The sequence below is a fragment of the Dendrobates tinctorius genome, unplaced genomic scaffold (assembly GCF_039654945.1).
Source record: "Dendrobates tinctorius isolate UK_male_01 unplaced genomic scaffold, ASM3965494v1 ptg000398l, whole genome shotgun sequence".
Lineage (NCBI taxonomy): Eukaryota > Metazoa > Chordata > Amphibia > Anura > Dendrobatidae > Dendrobates > Dendrobates tinctorius.
The window spans coordinates 398718-417056 of record NW_027362064.1 but is presented as its reverse complement, the minus strand read 5'-3'; the positions used below and the strand labels follow the sequence as shown (position 1 = coordinate 417056).

The 18339-nt window shown below is 47.9% G+C and overlaps 1 long non-coding RNA gene across 1 annotated transcript in view; it reads left to right on the top strand.

The window, feature by feature from the left end:
• The first annotated feature begins 17635 nt into the window (after window positions 1-17635).
• LOC141076369 (uncharacterized) overlaps window positions 17636-18339 on the top strand; it is a 61705-nt gene continuing 61001 nt past the window's right edge. Inside the window, exon 1 of the long non-coding RNA XR_012227473.1 lies at window positions 17636-17928. This is a non-coding gene — a long non-coding RNA (uncharacterized lncRNA). The remainder of the gene's footprint in view (window positions 17929-18339) is intronic.

The window sequence follows — 18339 nt, the reverse complement described above, 5'->3', positions numbered from 1 at the left end:
TGTGGATCTGGTTACATCTTCCACTATCTTTTGTTTGTGTGGCACCCCCAGAGTCCGATTGCCACAGTGGCATTGCCTCCCTCCCGGGGGGGGTGATGACATGCCTGGAAGCAGAGAAGAGTTCCCTGATCAGGTAACCACTATCCCCTTCACTACCAAGGGTGGTTTGCACGTTAACTCCCGGGCCAATTTTTACAATTCTGACCACTGTCCCTTTATGATGTAATAACTCTGGAACGCTTCCATGGATCGGTGATTCTGACATTGTTTTCTCATGGCATATTGTACTTCATGTTAGTGGGAAAATTTCATTCATATAGCTTGCGTTTATTTGTGAAAAAAATGGAAATTTGGCGAAAATTTTGAAAATTTCGCAATTTTCCAACTTTGAATTTTTAGGCTCTTAAATCAAAGAGATATGGCACCCAAAAAACTTAATAAATAACATTTCCCACATGTTTACTTTACATCAGCACAATTTGGGAACCAAAATTTTTTTTTGTTAGGAAGTTATAAGTTATAAGTTGACCAGCGATTTCCCATTTTTACAACACCATTTATTTTTTTAAGGGACATCACATTTGAAGCCACTTTGAGAGGTCTATATGATAGAAAATACCCAAAAGTGACATCATTCTAAAAATTGCACCCCTCAAGGTGCTCAAAACCACATTCAAGAAGTTTATTAACCCTTCAGGTGCTTCACAGGAATTTTTTGAATGTTTAAAAAAAATGAACATTTAACTTTTTTTCACAAAAAAAATTACTTCAGGTTCAATTTTTTTTATTTTACCAAGGGTAACAGGAGAAATTGGACTGCAAAAGTTATTGTGCAATTTGTCCTGAGTACGCTGATAGCCCATATATGGGGGTAAACCACTATTTGGGCACATGGCAGAGCTCGGAAGGGAAGCAGTGCCATTTAACTTTTTTGGCTGGAATTGAGATAGGACGCCATGTCGCGTTTGGAAAGCCCCTGATGTGCCAAAACAGTGGAAATCCCCCAATTCTAACTCCAAACCTAACCCTAACCCTAACCCTAGCCCTAGCCCTAACCATAACCCTAACCCTAGCCCTAATGGGAAAATGGAAATAAATAAAAAAAAAATATTTTATTATTTTCCCTAACTAAGGGGGTGATAACGGGGGGTTTGATTTACTATTTATGGCGGGTTTTTATTTTTGGCAGCTGTCATATGCTAAAAGACGCTTTTTATTGTAAAAATAGTTTATGCATCACCACATTTTGAGAGCTATAATTTTTCCATATTTTGACCCACCGAGTCATGTGAGGTCTTATTTTTTGCGGGACGAGTTGACGTTTTTATTGGTACCATTTTCGGGCATGTGACATTTTTTTATCGCTTTTTATTCCGATTTTTGCAACGCAGAATGAACAAAAACCAGCGTTTCATGAATTTCTTTTGGGGGGTGCGTTTACACCGTTCAGCGTGCGGTAAAATTGATAAAGCCCTTTTATTCTTCGGGTCAGTACGGTTACAGCGATACCTCATTTATGTCTTTTTTTATGTTGTGGCGGTTTTATGCAATGAAAACAATTTCTATATAAAAAATAATTATTTTTGCATTGCTTTATTCTGCGAGCTATAACTTTTTTATTTTTTCACTGATGATGCTGTGTTGTGGCTCATTTTTTGCGGGACAAGATGACGTTTTCAGCGGTACCATGGATATTTATATGTGTGTTTTTGATCATACGTTATTGCACTTTATGTTCGGCAGTATGATAATAAATCATTATTTTTGCTTCGTTTTTTATTTTTATTTTTTAAGGGGTTCGCTAAAGGGGTTAACTAATGGGACAGTTTTATAGGGTGGGTCATTATGGACACGGAGATACCAAATATGTGTACTTTTATTGTTTTGTTTTTTTTATTTTCAAAAAATGAATTTATTAGGGAATATTTTTTTTTTAATTATTTTTACACTTTTTTGTTTTTTTACTTTATTATAATGTCCCATGGGGGACATCACTGTCCTGTGACAGATCGCTGCTCTGTCACATCACAGATCACTGTGACAGATCAGCGATCTGTCACAGGCACTGCTGCAGGCTTCCTCAGGTCCAGCAGGCCCCCGAAGGTCCACGTCGCCATATTGGATCCGAGGACCTGCAGGGAAGGCGACCCCCGCAGCGGCGCTGCACATCGCGCTGCTGTGGGGGTCACAGGGAAGCACGGAGGGAGCCCCCTCCCTGCCGATGCTTCCTTTAATCCCCGGTACACCGCAATCATGTTTGATCGCGGTGTGCCAGGGGTTAACGGTGATAATCAGCTGACACTCAGCCGCGATCAGCTGCACTCCCCCCGTGAGCGCCGCTGATCGCATTAGACGTACTATTCTGTCCTGGGGACTTAGGTCCCAGGTCACATGGATGGAATAGTACGTCCAATGTAGGAAAGGGGCTATACACAACACTTTCCCTACTCCAGACCAGAAGGTGGAGCTCTGAACCCTGTTTTGGGGGAGCCTCCAGCAAGTTCTGGGCTGGAGGAGGAGTTAGTTAGTTGAGTCTGGGAGTGAGAAGGAGCAGTAAGCAAAAAGTAGCTGCTCCACAGTAGAAAGAGGAAAGGAGTAAGAGCTAAGAAAAGCCTGGGGAAGTGGAGCTGTAAAGAAGCTCACCCCAGGTGAGTGCGCTGGATACTGGACTCCGGAGTCCATGGCTGTCTGGGAACAACAGTGTTAGGGCTGGCGGAACGCACCAAATAATAAAATAATAAGGTGCATTCGCAGCCCGGGGTCCACCATGCAGGGGTGGTAAACTGCTGCTTAGTAATGGCGTAAGTATAAAGCGGTGTACAAAAGGTCACACATGGATTAACGTCACCCAGTGTGAACAGAAGCGAACTCTGTTAACTCACAGAGCCGCGCTACCGCAGAACATAAATGCCGGTGGCTGTTTAGCTCACAGAGCCCGGCCCTCGGAACGCACAGAAAGCGGTCACAGAACTCTGCCCCAAGGACACAGGGTCAGAGTCCCTCTAGACCAGGGGTCTCAAACACGCGGCCCGCGGGCCGCATGCGGCCCTTGAGGCAGGCATTTGCGGCCTGCGGTGCACCACATGTTTCGCTCCCTGAGGCAGGGGGAAGGCACGCATTCAGGAGCGGTGATGGCATTGGCTACAGGACCTGTGATGAGGTCACAGGAGGGGGAGGAGTCAGGGGTCACATGACCAGGGGCCTCAGTGTGTGCAGGACGGACGCTGCTGTCTGTGTGCTGGTTGTCATGGTACTGGATGAAGGTAAGTTTATGCGTGGGGTCAGGAGGGGTTTACAGGGTGGATGGAGCGGAGCCCTGTGTGTACGAGGTGTATGGAGAGGAGCCCTGTGTGTACGAGGTGTATGGAACGGAGCCCTGTGGGTACGAGGTGTACAGAGTGGAGCCCTGTGTGTACGAGGTGTATGGAGAGGAGCCCTGTGTGTACGAGGTGTACGGAACGGAGCCCTGTGTGTACGAGGTGTACGGAGCGGAGCCCTGTGTGTACGAGGTGTATGGAACGGAGCCCTGTGGGTACGAGGTGTACAGAGCGGAGCCCTGTGTGTACGAGGTGTACGGAATGGAGCCCTGTGTGTACGAGGTGTATGGACCGGAGCCCTGTGTGTACGAGGTGTACGGAGCCTTGTGTGTACGAGGTGTACGGAGCCCTGTGTGTACGAAGTGTACGGAGGGGAGCCCTGTGTGTACGAGGTATACGGAGCGGAGCCCTGTGTGTACGAGGTGTACGGAGCAGAGCCCTGTGTGTACGAGGTGTACGGAGCAGAGCCCTGTGTGTACGAGGTGTACGGAGCAGAGCCCTGTATGTACAAGGTGTACGGAGCAGAGCCCTGTGTGTACGAGGTGTACAGAGCGGAGAACTGTGTGTACGAGGTGTATGGAGCGGAGCCGCGTGTGTACGAGGTGTGCGGAGCCGCGCGTGTATGGGGTGTATTAAGTTTGAAAGGAATGCGGCCCCCCAGCTCAATTTGTTTTTATGTGCGGCGCATTTACTCTGCCGAGTTTGAGACCCCTGCTCTAGACCTTCTGAGTGAGCGGCGTCGCACCTGCGGACGCCATTATAGACGCTAACTATGGAGTGTCGAGCATGTGCACCGTGGCGTGCCGAGCCACCGGTGGACACTGATGCCTGTCTCAGACTCCGTCCTGCCTACACCTAAGCCTGGGCTCTTAACAGGCTAGACTGCACAACACATGCGTACCAAAGGTCAGAGTTTCATAATGAGTCATTCACCAGAGACATTCATACATGCATACGACACTCACTCCTCATTGTCTGATAATGCAGTCTATACTAGCGAACCTTTTATAGCTGCCTCCTTCCGGGACCTTTCTGACCTTTCTGATGGTCCAATCCGAGCTGGAGAAGGACCTAAGCATGTGACCTCTGATCTCCAATGAGAGATGGTCCCACGGGCATGCTCAGTGGCCCGAAAGGAGGACTTAGTCCCTGGAGTAGCTCGCTGCTATCCAGCATGCGTTGCTGTAGCTGGACCAGAGGTGGCAGCAGCAACCAAACCCACAGAGCTGGCATGAGCAGAGCGCCGGGATCGATGAGTCCGCTGAGCAGGCTCCTCTGCGCCCGAAGAGGAATGGGTGACTGCCGGATGCAAGGCACGGGATTCCTGCTATGCAGCGTCAGGAACCCTATGCCTAACAGACAGTCTCAGTAGCTAAATCCGGAGAGCAGGAGACTGCAGGCTCCTGGCCTCATCAAAGCCCCTGAGACATAGCAGCATACGAGAGCCTGGAGCTGCCACAGAGGACGAGGCTCAAGCTGCCTGCCATAAGAGCAAGTACTAAGGACTGTAGACAACAGAGGACAGAGTATAGCTTCATGCTGCAGGGACCTCAGACACTAGCGCAGAAAGGGAGGCCTCCAACAACACTTGGTTCAATGGACCCTGATCTGCTTTCAGGCTGCTGGATCTCCATTTCCATCTGTTCCACTGCTTCGATCTGCACCTCAAGCCTTCAGTAAAAGCAACAGTAACTCTTGTGTCTGCAGTTATTGATCACACACGCATCCCTGCACTACAGTTATCCACCATCTTATACTTACACTTCCCTGGGGTTAAGCTCTGCCTGTGGAGAGCTGAACCAACTCTGAACCAACTCTGCTGCATCACCACCAGCCCCAGCGGTCTGTACAAGCAGCGTCGGCCAACACCTTTATTGCCAAGTACCACAGGTGGCGTCACAAACTTATCTACACATAGACTTTATTCCTCGTAAATCCTTATTTTTCATGGACACTCAGGTCCATGGACCGGGTCACTGCTGCCGTGACACATCCCTTTAAGACACCGGCCCGGTACCGAGTAACCCAGAGCCCTGAGGGGGTGTTCCATTTGCATTTATCCAGTGTAATAAAGTCCTACTGCAGCAGTGTCAAATTGATTTTGCTTTTGCTCTTGCTCATAGTCTACTGACTCATTTATGATACTGTGGACACTGTAACGAGAATCATCCAAGTTTGCAGTTTTTCAGTATCTGAACTAGACTGTCACGTGAGCTTCCTAATTTACAGAGAGAACCCAATTAGAAAGTGTTAGACGTTCACAAGCTGAAGGTCAATACCATGTAAATGTCAAAGTCATGAATGTAGGTCCAGAAGTGAGGGTCGTGCCATAGGTAAAATTGTAGTCAATGGTTAAACTCAAGATCAAAACTTGTAGAATCACTGTGCTGGTAAGAAGGACATGTGTAACATGGTAGATGCGGATAGTTACAGTTATGTGATTGTTAATTGCTTATAGTATATGGTTGACGCACAGATAAAGTTTCTTTATTGATGGGTTGAACTATGATCAAACTTTTATCATCTATTCATAGGAAATTCATTGATCACTAGTACTAGGATCCTTTGTCCCCCTTTAAAATTAAGCAGTGGACATACATGCACACTGCCATTCCATTCATTGTCTATGAGACTGACGATGATAGCCAATTACAGTGTTTGGATATTTTCTGTCAGTCCCATAGACAATTGAGTGATTGAGTACATGTGTGAACATGCCTCCATATACACTCACTGGCCACTTTATTAGGTACACCATGCTAGTAAGGGGTTGGACCCCCTTTTGCCTTCAGAACTGCCTCAATTCTTCGTGGCAGAGATTCAACAAGGTGCTGGAAGCATTCCTCAGAGATTTTGGACCATATTGACATGATGGCATCACACAGTTGGCGCAGATTTGTCGGCTGCACATCCCTGATGCGAATCTCCCGTTCCACCACATCCCAAAGATGCTCTATTGGATTGAGATCTGGTGACTGAGGAGGCCATTTGAGTACAGTAAACTCACTGTCATGTTCAAGAAACCAATCTGAGATGATTCGAGCTTTATGACATGGCGCATTATCCTGCTGAAAGTAGCCATCAGATGTTGGGTACATTGTGGTCATAAAGGGATGGACATGGTCAGCAACAATACTCAGGTAGGCTGTGGCGTTGCAACGATGCTCAATTGGTACCAAGGGGCCCAAAGAATGCCAAGAAAAAATTCCCCACACCATGACACCACCACCACCAGCCTGAACCGTTGATACAAGGCAGGATGGATCCATGCTTTCATGTTGTTTACGCCAAATTCTGACCCTACCATCCGAATGTCGCAGCAGAAATCGAGACTCATCAGACCAGGCAACGTTTTTCCAATCTTCTACTGTCCAATTTCGATGAGCTTGTGCAAATTGTAGCCTCAGTTTCCTGTTCTTAGCTGAGAGGAGTGGTACCCAGTGTGGTCTTCTGCTGCTGTAGCCCATCTGCCTCAAAGTTCGACGCACTGTGCGTTCAGAGATGCTCTTCTGCCTACCTTGGTTGTAACGGGTGGCAATTTGAGTCACTGTTGCCTTTCTATCAGCTCGAACCAGTCTGCCCATTCTCCTCTGACCTCTGGCATCAACATGGCATTTCCGGCCACAGAACTGCCGCTCACTGGATTTTTTTTCTTTTTCGGACCATTCTCTGTAAACCCTAGAGATGGTTGTGCGTGAAAATCCCAGTAGATCAGCAGTTTCTGAAATTCTCAGACCAGCCCTTCTGGCACCAACAATCATGCCACGTTCAAAGGCACTCAAATCACCTTTCTTCCCCATACTGATGCTCGGTTTGAACTGCAGGAGATTGTCTTGACCATGTCTACATGCCTAAATGCACTGAGTTGCCGCCATGTGATTGGCTGATTAGAAATTAAGTCTTAACACACAGTTGGACAGGTGTACCTAATAAAGTGGCCAGTGAGTGTAAATAGTGAACATATTCTTATTCTGATAAGTGGGGGCTCACCTAGTATGTAGCAGTTGTTTAAAGGTCCTAGAATGGTGTTACGCTGCGGATGACGGTGGCGAGAGTGGACCCTCTGGGCCGTGACGCCGAGCCCTCCCCGAGCGAGCGCACCAAGTGGACCGACCCCTATACAGGGACCATTAGGGAACAGACTCGGGAAGTTCAAGCGCCACGGCAGCCAGGACCAGGGGTCGGCTCAGGAGGGTGAGCAGATGATGAGGAGCAGAGGAAAATCCGGAGAGGAACCAGGAAGACCAGGGTCCAGAGGCTGAGGGAGGAGGAGAGGGACGGAGGAGGATGGCGGGACCAGGAAGAGGCAAACTGAAAAGGGAAGGAGACACAGGGGTTACCAGGAGGCACAGGCAGGAGTCTCAGGGGGAACACAGGAGACACAGGCGGGAGACACAGGGATTATCAGGGATTATCAAGCGTGGCCTAGACATCAGAGAGGTAACTCAATAGTCAGGCGCCTCCACTAAGGGAGGGCGGCCTGAAATACCTGGTGGTGGGCTCTGATAGGTCAGGAGGCTGGTCCGGGTCAGGTCACGCCAGGCAGGTGGCTGACGGCAGAGGCGCGGCTTAACCCTCCGGCGCGTGCGCAGAGGCATAGTGCCCACGGCCGAGGGAAGTGGAGGAGTGCATCGGGCCGCCGGCCGCCGGAAAGCAAGGAGAGCGGGAGCGCGCGTCCAGGACGCGTCAGAGGAGCGAGTCGGACCAGAAGCGGAGGCAGTGAGTATGGCAGAGGGAGCGGGAGCAGCGGAATGGGGAGCGGTGCTGACAGTACCCCCTCTCTTACACTCCCCTCCACTGCGTCTGGCTAAAAACCTCTTAAGAATGCGTGGAGCATTGATGTTCTCCTGCGGCTCCCAAGATCTCTCCTCGGGACCAAAACCCTTCCAATCGACCAGAAAAAAGGTTTTACCTCTAACCTTTTTCGAGGCCAGAATGTCTTTTACTTCAAAGACATCATCAGACTTGACAGGAAGAGGAGAAAGGTTCGGGGCTGGGTGAAACCGATTCAAGACAACTGGTTTAAGGAGAGAGACGTGGAAGGTGTTGGGGACCCGAAGCGACGCAGGCAACTCCAGTTTGTAAGATACGTTAAGACGTTTGAGAATCTTGAAAGGCCCAATGTAGCGCGGTCCCAGCTTGTAAGAAGGGAGCTTTAGCCTAATGTACTTGGCCGAAAGCCAAACTTGTTGACCTGGGAGGTAGGTTGGAGCATCCAAGCGTCTTTTGTCAGCGTGCCTCTTCATGCGCTCCCCAGACTTCCTGAGAGCCTCCTTAGTCTCGGACCAGATCCTAGAGAACTCTTGGGTCAGGGAATCGGCTGCAGGCACACCGGAGGAACCAGATATAGGTAGAGGGACACCAGGGTGCATGCCAAAGACCACGAAGAATGGAGACTTGGCTGATGACTCGCTGGGATGATTATTGTAGGAGAATTCTGCCCAGGGGAGTAGATGGACCCAGTTGTCTTGATGAGCGTTAGAGAACTGCCGTAAGTAGGACTCTAGCACCTGATTAACGCGTTCAACTTGACCATTGGACTGGGGATGGTACGCGGATGAAAAGTCCAGTCTTACCTCCAGAAGTTTACACAAGGCTCTCCAAAATCGAGAGGTGAACTGTACACCTCGATCAGAAACAATATGCTGTGGAAAGCCGTGGAGGCGGAAGATGTGCTGGATAAAAATCTTCGCCAACTCTGGAGCGGAGGGTAGCGCTGGAAGAGGAACAAAATGGGCCATCTTGGAGAAGCGGTCGACTGCTACCAGGATAGTCGTAGATCCGGAAGAGTTAGGCAGATCCATGATGAAATCCAAAGCTATATGTTGCCATGGAACCGAGGGAATCGGGAGAGGCAGTAGAAGACCGGCGGCGTTGGCCGCCTAGGAATCTTGACCTTGGCGCAAGAGGGACAGGAGGCCGTGAAGTCATTCACATCCTGGCGGAGTGAGGGCCACCAATAAAAACGAGCGATAAACTCCAATGTCTTTTTGACTCCGACATGTCCAGAAATTTTAGAGGAATGTCCCCAATGCAGTACCTTTTTTCTTTCAGAGTCAGGAACGTAGGTCTTGCCGGGAGGAGGAGTAATCAATCTCACAGGAGCCACAGTGATGATCCTAGCGGGATCGATAATGTGAGTTGGTTCCTCCACCAGATCAGGAGACTGCAGAGACCGGGACAACGTGTCCGCCTTGATGTTCTTTGGCCCGGGACGGAAACGCAATTCAAAATCAAACCATCCAAAGAAGAGAGACCATCTGGCTTGCCAAGGGTTAGGTCTCTGGGCTGACTGGAGATATGCAAGGTTTTCGTGGTCGGTAAAGATGGTAAACGGATGGACCGACCCTTCAAGAAGGTAACGCCACTCCTCCAGTGCCAATTTTATGGCCAACAGCTCGCGATCCCCGATGGCGTAGTTACACTCTGCCGGCGAGAAGGCCTTTGCAAAGAACCCGCAGGTAATCAGTCGGCCGGACGGGGACCTCTGTGAGAGCACTGCACCTGCTCCAGTGGAAGAGGCATCTACCTCCAGGATGAATGACTTATTAGCCTCGGGTTGGTGTAGGACAGGTGCAGTCGCGAAGGCTTGCTTCAAACAGGAAAAGGCCTCTTCAGCCTCCGGGGGCCAGGACGAGGAGTTGACGCTCTTGCGAGTGAGACTGGAGATGGGTTTGATGACGGACGAAAAATGTGGCACAAATTGACGATAATAGTTGGCGAAGCCGGGGAACCTTTGAATCGCCTTGACCCCCACTGGGCGGGGCCATTGAAGAATAGCCGACAGTTTCTCAGGATCCATCTCCAGCCCAGAATCTGAAACAATGTAGCCCAAGAAGGGCAAGGAAGACTGCTCAAAGAGTCACTTCTCAAGCTTCGCGTAGAGGTGATTCTCCCGCAGACGTTGTAGGACCAGACGAACACTCCTCCTATGGGACGCCAGATCCGGGGAAAAAATAAGGATGTCGTCCAGATACACCACCACGCAGGAGTATCTTGGAATCTCGGAAGATATCATTGACGAACTCCTGAAAGACCGCAGGAGCGTTGCAGAGACCGAAGGGCATAACCAGGTATTCATAATGCCCGTCCCGGGTGTTAAAGGCGGTCTTCCATTCGTCACCAGGGCGAATGCGGTTGTAAGCTCCGCGTAGATCCAACTTCGAGAAGATGCGGGCTCCCCGCAGCCGGTCAAAGAGTTCTGGGAGGAGAGGGAAAGGATACTTATTCTTCACAGTAATGTCATTCAGACCCCGGAAATCAATACAAGGACGGAGAGAACCGTCTTTCTTCTTTACAAAGAAAAACCCGGCTCCGGCCGGGGAGGAAGACTTCCGTATGAAACCTCGAGCTAAATTCTCACGAATATACTCAGACATGGCCGTAGTCTCTACTGGAGACAAGGGATAAATTCGCCCTCGAGGTGGGGTGGTCCCGGGCCGCAGGTCAATAGGACAGTCATACGAGCGATGCGGGGGAAGAACCTCTGCCTCCTTCTTATCGAACACATCAGAGAATACCCAGTATGCGGCTGGTAGAGCCTCAGGACCCGAGGAGGCTGGAGGGGGATTGGCCGGGCGGACAGACCCCAGGCACCTCTCTTGGCAAGGATGCCCCCAGCGGAGGACCTCACCGGAACGCCTGTCCAAGACAGGTTCATGTGTCCTGAGCCATGGAAGACCTAGCAGCACAGCATGAGAAAGGTTGGGAAGAACGTAGAAAGCGATCCACTCCTGGTTCAAGGCCCCGATTTGCAGGCACACCTCCTACGTAACCAGGGACACAGATTCTCGTAGGGGTCTTCCATCTACTGAGGCGATGACACGTGGAGTCTTCAGGGAAATCACGGGAATCTGGTACTTCTTCACCTCCTTCAACCTAATGAAGTTCCCTGCCGCGCCCGAGTCCACATAGGCCACCTCCGAACCACGTCTCTGACCCAAAACAAGCTGAACCGAAAGGGTAAGGGGATGAGAGGAGTGAGACACACCTAGATCGGCCTCTCTTACCTGCCCTAGGTGGAGGAGTTTCCCGGTCTCTCAGGACAGGAGCGTAGGAAGTGAGACGCGCTGCCACAATACAGGCACAAACCCTCCATCAGTCTCTCCTTACGGCGCTGTTCTGCCAACTTGACCCGATCCACCTGCATCGGCTCTGGCGCCGGACTGGAGGATGCCCCAGGAGGATGTGGGCTGGACGGCCTGTGAAAAGAAGCAGATGGTCTAAGCGGTTTCCTATCCCTAGCAGTCTCCCTAGCGCGTTCCTGGAACCGGAGGTCGATTCATGTGGCCAAAGAAATTAGATCCTCCAAGGAGGTCGGGGTATCTCGCCCTGCCAGCTCATCTTTAATTTTGCCAGAGAGACCACGCCAGAAGGCCCCAACCAAAGCCTCGTTATTCCACCCCACCTCAGAGGCCATGGTACAGAACCGGATGGCGTATTGTCCGACCGTAAGAGTGCCCTGGGTGAGGCAAAAAAGAGACTCCGTGGCGGAAGCCAACCGTCCGGGCTCGTCAAAGACCTTACGGAAAGTGTCAGTGAAGGTCTGGAGGCTGGAGACTACGGGATCGTCCCGCTCCCAAGGGGGTTTACCCAGGAGAGTGCCTCTCCCTCCAAATGGGAGACAATGAAGGCAACCTTGGCCCTGTCAGTGGGGTACTGTTGGGGCAGGAGTTCGAAGTGCAACCTGCACTGATTTAAGAAGCCTCTGCAAAACTTTGGGTCGCCACCATACCGAGGCGGTCTACCAAGCCTGGGAGGTGGGGAAGGTCCGGGATCAGAGCTGCAGGACGAATCGCGCCCGGCAGCCGACTGAAGGGAAAGCAGCCGATCGTCGACCGAAGCCATATATGAAAGAATATGGGACTGGGTGTCCCGTTGTTGAACCAGCTCCTGCTGGAGGCTGGCCAGTTGGGAGGCGTTACCAGGGTCAGCGGCCTGCAAGGCCGACAAGCGGGAATCCATGGTCTTCATGAAAGACATAATATGGGTCTGGTTCTCCCTTAGGAAAACCAACTCCTTTTGGGCAGCGGCCCCGGCGGGGTCCATGGCCTGACTATACTGTTACGCTGCGGATGACGGTGGCGAGAGTGGACCCTCTGGGCCGTGACGCCGAGCCCTCCCCGAGCGAGCGAACCAAGTGGACCGACCCCTATACAGGGACCGTTAGGGAACAGACTCGGGAAGTTCAAGCGCCACGGCAGCCAGGACCAGGGGTCGGCTCAGGAGGGTGAGCAGATGATGAGGAGCAGAGGAAGATCCGGAGAGGAACCAGGAAGACCAAGGTCCAGAGGCTGAGGGAGGAGGAGAAGGACGGAGGAGGATGGCGGGAACCAAGAAGAGGCAAACTGAAAAGGGAAGGAGACACAGGGGTTACCAGGAGGCACAGGCAGGAGTCTCAGGGGGAACACAGGAGACACAGGCGGGAGACACAGGGATTATCAGGAAGAAGAGGTACAAGACACAAGGGGTTAACCAGCGCGCAAGCTTGCAAGGAACTAGCAGCAGAGAGCGCGGCCTAGACATCAGAGAGGTAACTCAATAGTCAGGCGCCTCCACTAAGGGAGGGCGGCCTGAAATACCTGGTGGTGGGCTCTGATAGGTCAGGAGGCTGGTCCGGGTCAGGTCACGCCAGGCAGGTGGCTGACGGCAGAGGCGCGCGGCTTAACCCTCCGGCGCGTGCGCAGAGGCATAGTGCGCGCGGCCGAGGGAAGTGGAGGAGTGCGTCGGGACGCCGGCCGCCGGAAAGCGAGGAGAGCGTGGGCGCGCGTCCAGGACGCGTCAGAGGAGCGAGTCGGACCAGAAGCGGAGGCGGTGAGTATGGCAGCGGGAGCGGGAGCAGCGGAACGGGGAGCGGTGCTGACAAATAGTGACCTCACAGATGATCACTTCAGTCTTTGGGGCATTTTGGGTGGTGACATCACAAGAAGTGCAGGACTACATATTGAGAACCTAGACTCACACCTGCTAAATAGACATCATGTTGCACTTGAAATTAGGAATGGGTTAAAAGCACTGTCGGCCACAGTTTTGTGTACGTCTGAAAAGAAAAACAACACTGAACAGAGGCCAGATGGAGTCCAGAGTAACATTGCTGCCTCATTGTAGTGAATTTACCCATCTGGGGATTCATCTGAATCATGTCATTCGGAGATTTGGCTGGAAACCCTGATGTGACGAATTTTGGTGCCATTTTTACCCATTTGCCCTTGTGAGATTGTAAAATCTGGGGCCAAAATAAAATTTTTATGGTAAAAATGTAATTATTTTTTCTTCATTGCCCATTGGTATAAAATTCAGTGAAATGTCTGTGGTTTCTATATAATTACTACACCTCTAGATGTATTCATTGAGAGGTGTAGTTTGTAAAATTCAGTCATTTATGGGGGTTCTGCTGTTCTAGCACCTCAGGGGCACTGCCAATGTGGCATGGCACCCACAAACCTTAACAACAAGATGCACTATTACAGTATATGGCGCTCCTTCCCTTCTGAGCTTTCCACTGTGACTGAAAAGTATTTCCCAATTACATGTAGGGTATTGGTGCGCTCAGGAAAAATTGCACAACTAACTGAGATCCATTTTTTCTTATTAGTTCTTATAAAAATTAAGAACTTGGGTCTAAAACAACATTTTAGTAATAAAAATGTAATTATTCTTACTTCACTACCCAATGGTATAATATTCTGTGAGGCACAAGTGGTGTCAATATGCTGACTGAACTCCTAGATGTGTGTAGTTGTCACGCCAGCATCTGCTATCATGCCGGCGCCGCCTCCCATATCGGTGCCCGCCTCTGCCGATACTGCCACTAGCCTTCCCCGGTCCTCTGCTCACCTTGCCCGGCGCTGCGCTGCGCCTCCTGCCTCCCGTCCTGCCGCCCGGGGACTCCAGCATGGTTTCTCTCCTCCCTCCTGCTTCCGTCCTGCTCTGCCTCTAGGTATGCGTCATCTTTACCCCTTCTGAAAATGAAAAACTTGGGGCTAAAGCAACATTTTGTGGCAAAAATGGTAATTTTCCATTTACTCAGCCAACTTAATGTTATACAATTCTGTGAATTAACCTACTCAAAAATGAATACACCAAAAAGAGTCCAAAAGAATGAGACTCAAATAAATTTATTGAAAAATTACAGGTATAAACAGAACCAAAATAACATAATAAAAAAATATATTACATAATGTGTAATCACAAAAAATACATATATATTAAACACAGTGACCACAAAAGATACATAATCATACAGAAAATGAAAAGGGTAGTAATACCAATAAAGTGCATAATGTAAGCTGAAAAAAACCAACTACTATAAAAAGTGCATATTAATAATGTAAACCCAAATCAAAAATACCTGTAATAAGTGGCTCAGTGTGTAAAAGCTCCCTCCAACGTACGTTTCGCCCACTGTGGCTTTTTCAAGGAGTGTCTGTGAATTGCCTGAGGTTTAAAAATGCTCACTACACACCTAGATGAATTTTTCGAGAGGTGTAGTTTCAAAAATGGGGTTACTTTTGTGGGTTTCTGCTGGCACTCCAAAATTCAAATGTCGCTTCTTCTATTCTAAACCCTTCCGTGCACCCAAGCAGTAGTTTTCCATTACATATGTGGTATCAGTGTACTCAAGAGAAATTGCACAACACATTGTATGGTCAATTTTTTTCATGTTAACCTTGTGAAAATGAAAAATGTGGGGCAAAAACAACATTTTTGTGGGAAGAATGTATTGTTTCATTTTCATAGCTCAATGTTATAAAATTCTGTGAATCTGTGAAGTACCTGAGGGTTAAAGGTGCTTACCATAAATCTAAATAAATTCCTTGAGGGGTGGGGATCCCAAAATGGGATCACTAGTTGGGGGCTTCACTGTTTAGGCACCTCAGGGGCACTGCAAACACTACATGGTACCTGCTATCTAATCCAGCCAATTTTGCTTTAAAAAAGTCAAATGGCACTCTTCCCATTCCGAGCCCTGCTGTCAGCCCAAATTTTAGTTTTCCAGCACATATGGGATATCAGTGTACTCAGGATAAATTGCTCAACAAATTTTAGAGTACATTTTCTCCCGTTACCCTTGTGAAAATAAAAAATATGGGGTTGAAGCCACATTTGTGTGGGAAAAATGTGATTTCATTTTCATTGCTCAATGTTATAAAATTCTGTGAAGCATCTGCGGTTTGAAGGTGCTCACCACAACTAGATAAATTCCTTGAAGGGTGTAGTTTACAAAATGGGGTCACTTGTGGGGGGTTTCCACTGGTTAGGCATATCAAGGCCTCTGCAAACACAACATGGCGTCCACTATTTATTCCATCCAATTTTGCGTTCCAAAAGTCAAATAGCGCTCCTTTGCTTCCGAGCAATGCCGTTTGTACAAACAGTGGTTTTCCACCTAATATGGGCTATTGGTGTAATCAGGAGAAATTGCACAACAAACTGTACTGTCCACTTTCTCCTGTTACCCTTGTGATAATGCAACATTTGTGGCTAAAGCAATTTTCTTGGGGGGGAAAAATTAAAAATGTTCATGTTTTTCCTTCCAAATTGCTTCATTTTTTTGAAACACCTGAAGGGCTAATAAACTGAGTGGTGCAGTTTTTAAAATGGTGTCATGTTTGGGTATTTTCTGTCACATAGGACCTCAAAGCCACTTTAAATGGCATTTGGTCTCTAAAATACTTAGTTTTGTAAATTTTGTTGGAAAACTAGAAATTGTTGCTCAACTTTTAACCCTTCTAACTTCCTAGCAAAACAAATTATGTTTAAAAAATGATGCAGATGTAAAGTTAACATGTGGTAAGTTATTTATTAACTATTTTGTGTGATATAAGTCTCTGGTTTAAGGGTATGAAAATTACTACCTTTTCTAAATTTTTGCAAAAATTCTGATATTTTCACAAATAAACACAAGAAATATTGATCTAAATATATTACTAACATAAAGTTCAATGTGTCACAAAAACTGGGATAATTTAAAGCACTTTATTCCAGACTTATTACCACATAAAGTGACACTAGTCAGAATTGTAAAATTTGGCCTGAATATACAGCTCTGGCAAAAATTAAGAGACCACTTCCACATGTTCAGTTTGTCTGATTTTTCTCTGTATAGGTATATTTTTTAGTAAAATGTAAATTGTTATTTTAGTCTATAAACTTCTGACAATATGCCTCCGAATTTCCAAGCAAAAAATGTTGTATTTTTTTTTCTGAAAAGGAGAAATGGTCAAAATTAAAACAAAACAGTGCTTTCAGACCTCAAATAATGCAAAGAAAACAAGTTTATAATCATTTAGAAACAACAATACTAATGTTTTAACTCAGGAAGATTTCAGCAATCAATATTTTGTGGAATAACCATGATTGTTAATCACAGCTTTCATGCGTCTTGGCATGCTTTCCACCAGTCTTTCACACTGCTTGTGACACAAAAAAATAAGCAGTTCTTCTTTGTTTGATGGCTTGTAACTATCCATCATCCTCTTGATTACATTCCAGAGGTTTTCAATGGGGTTCAGGTCTGGAGAATGGGCTGCCCTTGACAGGGTTTTGATGTGGTGGTCTTTTAATTTTTGCCAACTCTCTCTTAGGCTGGGGTCACATTTGTGTGTGCAATGCGAGAAACTCGCTCGAGTCTCTCGCATCAATACCAGGCACTGCCGCCGGCACTCGGGACCGGAGTGTGCGGCTGCATTTCTTTCTATGCAGTCGCACACTCCGGTCCCGAGTGCCGGCGGCAGTGTCGGGTATTGATGCGCGAGTTTCTTGCATTACACACGCAAGTGTGACCCCAGCCTTAAGCAACTCAAGTCTGCTCTCTGTGCACCCTTTTACTATGACATTGACCATCACTTTATGTGGCAGAGAACTGGTCATGAGCCCCCCCATGTGCCAATGATCATGGGCGACCCTAACCTCTCCAGTCCCTATTGTCTCTCAACTGTTTTCACCTTCTGGCAGTTTTGAAAGAAGCGAAAATGTGTTGTGCTGCTTTTAGAAGACATGGACTGCACAGAAATGGATATTTTATACATGAAAGCCTTTCTCCACTTACAAAAGGTATCAACCACTGAGGACTCTCAATTCTAAATATTCTTTCTCCACTTAATCATTAAAGACTTATCAGAACTTATCCACAAAGTATAATGGAATAGCAATATCTTGTTTGCATTATTTACAACGTAAATTTCAACTTACACTTTGTGTTCATTCCATTTTCTTTCATCCCGTAATCTAAACTGTCTGGTTCTCTATTCCGTTTATCGTTTATGTGCCTGCGCCATAATTTTTTTATTGTGTAGCAACAACAAAAAAAGCGGTCTATAGGAGCGCTAAAAGAGAGGCAGAAACCAGAAAAAGGGTAAAAAACTCAACATTAATTATTCCTCCAATACCCACAACGCGTTTCTACGGTCACAGCCGTCTTCCTCAGGTGTTCACTTACGGCTGGGATCGGTCTCAACTTCACATCCGGAAGCCGGTGAGAGATGGACTGACCAGGAGAGCGGAGGTTGCTGACAGCCACGTGCAGTACCCTTCTGGGTTGCGAGGACACGCTCCCCAACTACCACTCACGTTCACACCGTGGTTGTGCAAGGTGGCACAACCCTGTAAGGTGAGCACCCTGTCGATTCAGTTAGGGAATTAATTTAAACACAGGTACACTCATTGCGCCTCTCTTTGCATTTTATTTTTCATAATTTTTTTTATTATCTGGGGACCTGTAGATCTATTCTATGCTTTGCTACAATGGCTGCTTTCCTATCAATATCCTGTCCTTCCCCTGCCACCTAGTGCACACTTTGAAACATTGCAATCCAGGAGAGTATCAAGAATTTAAGTTTTATGATAAATTCTATAAATTTACTTTACATGTGATCTTTTGCATAAACAGGATTGTGCATTTAAAAAGATTTGTTTTACCATTTTTCCAGTAGTATTACAGAGGAGCCATATGGTTTGTAGTCACACATGCAGCATTTTAACCCCTTCACTCACCACAAAGTCATAGACCCTGATTCATCAA